Here is a 5,365-nt window from a genome sequence, read left to right on the forward strand (position 1 = left end):
GGCGGCGTCACCCTCGGAGGGGGGGCGGGGCCGAGCGGGCGGCCCCGCCCCTCACGCCGCCGCGAGGAAGGGGCGGCGGGGGGACCCCGCGCACGGCACGTGGCCCGCGGTGGGGTCGCCCCGCTAGCGCTCGGCCGGGCCCGGCTCGCTGGGCGGCCTCGGGTGAGACGTCGGCCTTCCCAGAGCCTCCCCCACCCCTCCACCCTCCGCTCCTCCCGGCTCGTCGCCAGAGAGGGGGAAGGTGGCGCCCTCCCGCGATGGGATCCGGAACTTAAAATCCGGAAACCACCAGGCCACGCCTGGCCTAACCTCGCAGGGTGGCCCTGAGCGCGGGGCTGGGCCTCACAGGCCTCCATATTCCAGACCCGGTTTAGCTCGGGCCCCCTCCAGGCCTGTGAACGTGCTGTTCCCTCTCTCCGGGACACTATCCCCAGCTGCCTCAGGGCCAGCCCTGGCTTACTGTTTGGCTGTCAGGTCAGCTGTTCCCTACTCAAGTCCTGCCCTGCTCCCCGTCTCCAGGCTGACCCTGTGTCTTCGTAGCACTTGGCTTGGAGCCGAAGTCATCCCGTGTGTTGTATCGGGGACGGTCTGCCCCCAGCCCCACCGCATCCCAGTGGGCTGTGGACTCCCTGGGGGCAGGACTCTGCTCTGAAGTCCCCTGCATGCCCGGAGCCTAGCACAGAGCCTGGCATACAGTAGGTGCTCAATACTTGTTGAATGAGTGAATTTAACAGTATCTCCTCTGTGTAGGCCCACGATGGTCCCTGGGGGGCTCTCTGGCCCTAGCCTCCTGGAATGGTCTTGGACCCGGATGTGAGCTCCTGATAATCTGACTTGGTCAGGCTGCCAGGTGATGTGTTCCTGCAGCATGGTTCTGGCCAGGCGGAGAACTGGGCCTTCCAGGCAGAAGGAACTGGGCAGAGCCTGGAGGTAGGAACAAGGTGGACAGACACAAGGTCACAAAAGCCCCGAGGGACTGGAACAGCGGAGATGGGGGCACAATGGTATGATGTGAAGTCGGGATGAGGCAGTATGGGGGCCTGGGTGGAGAGAACTGGAATGTGGGGGACTGTGGGGGAAGATTTAGGCCTGTGGGGGAGTGAACAGCTGGTTTTAAAAGAGGAGTGGGGACAGTGTGGAGAGAGGGACAGAGAAAGAGATCTGCTGCCTTAGACTACAAGGGTAAATGTGAGAGCAGATCAGTTAGGCATGATTTCAGTTGTATTGGTCACATTTTAAAATTAATTATTATTGGGGCGCCTGGGTGGCTTGGTCGGTTAAGCGTTTGACTTCGGCTCAGGTCATGATCTCACGGTCCATGAGTTCGAGCCCCGCGTCGGGCTCTGTGCTGACTGCTCAGAGCCTGGAGCCTGTTTCAGATTCTGTGTCTCCCTCTCTCTCTGCCCCTCCCCTGTTCATGCTCTGTCTCTCTCTGTCTCAAAAATAAATAAACGTTAAAAAAAAATTAAAAATAAAATAAAATAAATTATTATTATTATTACTATTATTTAGTAATCTCTATGCCCAACATGGGGCTCAAACTCACAACCCTGAGATCAAGAGTCGCATGCTCCACCGACTGAGCCAGCCACCGACTGATCAAAATTACTGATCACAATTTTAAGATCACAGTAGTTCTGTTTCTTTGGAGAGGGAGGGCTAGATTTCTCCCCAGACTCCACGGGAACTGCTCACCTCCTGCAGGACAGTAGGGCGGCCATAGTGTCGAGGGGTATGTGGGGAGCAGAGAGAGGGGCTGGGATGACATTGATTAGGTGGCCCCCTCCTGCTGTTAGAACTCAAATCAAGCGGGTAGTTTTAACTGCCATTCACTGGTGTGACAGGCTCAGGCCTTCCCCATTCAGGGTCTTCCTCTGTGGGAGGTGGGGGAGGGCACAGTGTCTTTAAGACTTTTTCTTTTTTTTTTTTTAATGTTTATTTTTGAGAGAGAGAGAGAGAGTGTGTGTGTGTGCTCAGGGAAGGGCCAGAGGGAGAGAGGGGGACAGAGGATCCGAAAAGGACCCTGTGCTGACAGCAGTGACCCGGCCGTGGGGCTGGAACTCACAAACCGTCAGATGTCATGACCTGAGCTAAAGTCAGATGCTTAACTGACTGAGCCACCCAGGAGCCCCAAGACCACTTCTAATTCTGATATTTTATTTCTGGGTGTGCCCTCAGGCTTGGAAAAATACCCAATGGACAGAGAAATTGCAAGAACAGTGCAATGAACTATCAGATTCCCCCACTGTTACCATTTGACCTGTCTCTCTCTCTCCCATCCTCCCTATATGTTTGCTTTTGCTGAGCCATAGAGAATTACAGATATGTGACCTTCACCTCTGAATACTTCACCACATTTCTCCTAAGAACAAGGCTGTTCTCTGACATACCACTGTTCAGTGATCAAGTTCAGGAACTTTAACATTGATACAATACTGTTACCTAGTCCCGGGTCCACGTTCCATCGCCCCAGATGCCCCTGTAATGTCCTTTCTGGCTGTTATTTTATTTTATTTTTTTTCTGGTTCAGGGTTTAATCCCAGGTTAAGCATGGAGTTTACCTGGCAGGTCTCCTTCGGATCAGAGGGCAGGTGATGGACTGTTCCCTGTTGTTGCCCGGCCCGGTCTACCTACAATAAGGTAACTTCTTTGATGCTATGTGAATGCCCTGATCCCCAACAAATTTTGATCCAGTGGTTTTTAGCATGTGCGGATGCTGCTTGCCTGAATCAATTACCACTGAGGAGGTGGTTTAACTGGTTTACAAGGTGCTTTGGGTTGGGGGAAGACGTTCATCCTAATCATTCCTCAAGGTCCTTCCATGAGCCAAAGAACAGAAACTCCCCCCAAGCCTGTTTGCCTTCTGGGCACGCCCTGCCAGCTGGGAATCCCCTCCTCTAGTCAGGGGTTTGATCCTTGGGAGAGACTGAGAGGATGGAAAAACCGTTAGTTTCATTTGCTAGAAGAGGAAGCTGAGGCCCAGGGAGAGGAGAGACGTGGCCTAAGTGGAATAGCTCCTCCCGAGGAGTCTCTGGGCTCCATGGACGAGGCTGGGCGTTTGGGAAGGAGACTTCCGGGCAGAATAACGGGCAGGGTTTCTGGGTCCAAGTTGGGGCTCTCTGACCCCTGACAGCCCCCCTCCCCGGTCCCTGTTATCTGTGTAAGATCTGGGTTGCCTGATTTCGCAGATAAAAATATAGGGTGCCCGGTTAAATTTGAATTTTAGTTAAACAATGAACTTTTTTTTAGTAGTTAAGTATGTCCCAGTTGCTGCACCAAAAATTACACTAAAACCTCATGATGTCTAGGATGTTTGGACTGACACTCGGGTTGCCAAGTAAGATATAGGACATCCAATTCAATTTTAATTTCAGGGTACCGATGAATAATTTTTAAACTCAGATGTAGGGAATAAAAGCATGTGTGGCAGGTGTTATCAGATGCAAGAAATGAGGCAGGTGACATTGGTGGGCCTTGAATGCTGGGATGAGCTGCCCTTCTGTCAGAGTAGATGACAGCCCTGGAAGAAGGGACTTGAGCTTGGAAGGCCCTTGCCAGACAGTTCTAGAAAGCTCCCTCTGGGGGCATCTGGCTGGCTCAGGTGGTAGAGCATGCGACTGTCGATCTCGGGTCGTGAGTCCAAGCCCTAAAGAGAAAGCTTCCTCTGGCTGTGGGAGGCGGGGAGTGTGGGCAGAGGTGAGCAAGACTGAAGGTCAAGGACCAATCAGGGGGCAGCTACAGTGACCAGTGACATGCCATAAGGTTCAGATGAATGCTCAGGGGATGTAAAGAGCGTTCAGGGGGCAGGACCTATGGGGCCTGAGGCCCACCAGCTCAGGAAGGTGGGCAGGAGGCCTCTGGCCTGGCATGAGTGGGGTAAGTTTAAGGGGCTGTGGGAGAGGGGGCGGGGAAGGCCTGAGAGTCAATGGGGTCCGGCATCTGGAGTTCAGAAGGGGCCAGGCCCGAGGAGAGAATGGCTCCGGGGCGGGGAAAGAGGGACACAGGGCTACGGTGGGGCAGGGGACTGTGCAGCGGGGACCTGGGAGGCATTTCTGCCCAAATTACCTCCTGCCGTAGGAGGAACTAGGGGAACACAGTAGCAGCAGCTGCAGGGCTGGGGTGGCTGCCTAGCCAGAGGCCAAAGCATTAATGGTGGAATCCAGCCGCCTGCTCCGTGTGTGAAAGTGCTGGGACAGGGAGGGTGTGCTGGGACAGGAGGTTAGCCCCAGGGTCACCAGACCTGTTCTGCCGAGGCCTCTTTGGAAGCCAAGCAGCCTGCTCTGGCACAGTCTTCGTGTGGGCACCTGGGAGGCTGAAGAAACAGGAATCGGGGCGGTGTCTATTCTATGTGGCAACCTCATCAGTTCTCCTCGGAAGTACTCGAAGCCCAGTCCCAGCCGAGCTCGGGAGCCAGTCATTTCTTACCCAGGGTATCGTGTGCCCAGCTCACGGAGGAGAGGCGTGGCTCAGAGAGGGAAGAACCTTGCCCGAGGCCACATGTCACAACAGCTGATGGGGGTTTGGGTTGGAGTTTGAACCCGGGTCTATTTGCTTCTGAAACTCAGCTCTCCCCATGGCCTCCTGACCCTGGAATTAGGCATCTGTTTTCCCTCTTCCCTGTTGGCCTGGGCTGCCTTACAGCGAATAGCAGGGACTGACTCCGGGGTGGGGAGCTTCGGGTCACTCCCCATAAAATACTGCCTTCTCTAGACCAGAAATTTTCTTTCCTTTTTTGTTTTTAAAGTGTATTTATTTTGAGAGAGAGAAAGAGCACACGCAGAGAGGGGCAGAGAGAGAGGGAGAGAGAGAGTGAATCCCAAGCAGGCTCTGCACAGTGTGGAACCTGACGTGGGGCTCGAATTCATGAACTATGAGATCACGACCTGAGCCGAAACCAAGAGCCGGATGCTTAACCGACTGAGCCACCCAGGCGCCCCTAGACCAGAAATTTTCAAAATCTTGGCTCTTGCCATGTAGCCTTGGGCAAATCACTCCCCTCTCTAGGCCTGTTTTCTTGCCTACAAAATAGACGACCATCTAGAATCTAGATAGAACCTCGCCAGAACGCAGGTCGCAAAGTGCTGGCCGAAGGGTGGCATCCAGCCCACGGGAGAATCTGTTCTGGGTTTTGGCTTCATTTGAATTAATTGCCAACTTAGGATTTCTGGCTTCTTACGATAAATCCGAGGCTCTTGCCGTATCAGCTTCCAGCCTGGGGGCCCTTCAGGTTCTGATGAGGCTGAGGTTCAGGTCCTCGTGCGTGAGGTGCTCCGACAGTGTGTAATTCTCATGCACTCTGCTCCCTGGAAAGCAGGAGTCGAGGGTTCTAGGCTTGGCTCTGCCCAAACCAGCAGTCTAGGGCCAG

General features: G+C 54.1%; 1 long non-coding RNA gene across 1 annotated transcript; it reads left to right on the forward strand.

The window, feature by feature from the left end:
• Positions 1-112: 112 nt before the first annotated feature.
• Positions 113-2,634, forward strand: LOC122223753. The gene is made up of 3 exons (XR_006204459.1): positions 113-162; positions 751-1,004; positions 2,531-2,634. It is a non-coding gene; the product is annotated as an uncharacterized LOC122223753 (long non-coding RNA).
• Positions 2,635-5,365: the final 2,731 nt, after the last annotated feature.

Source organism: Panthera leo, chromosome B4 (assembly GCF_018350215.1).
Source record: "Panthera leo isolate Ple1 chromosome B4, P.leo_Ple1_pat1.1, whole genome shotgun sequence".
NCBI classification, from domain to species: domain Eukaryota; kingdom Metazoa; phylum Chordata; class Mammalia; order Carnivora; family Felidae; genus Panthera; species Panthera leo.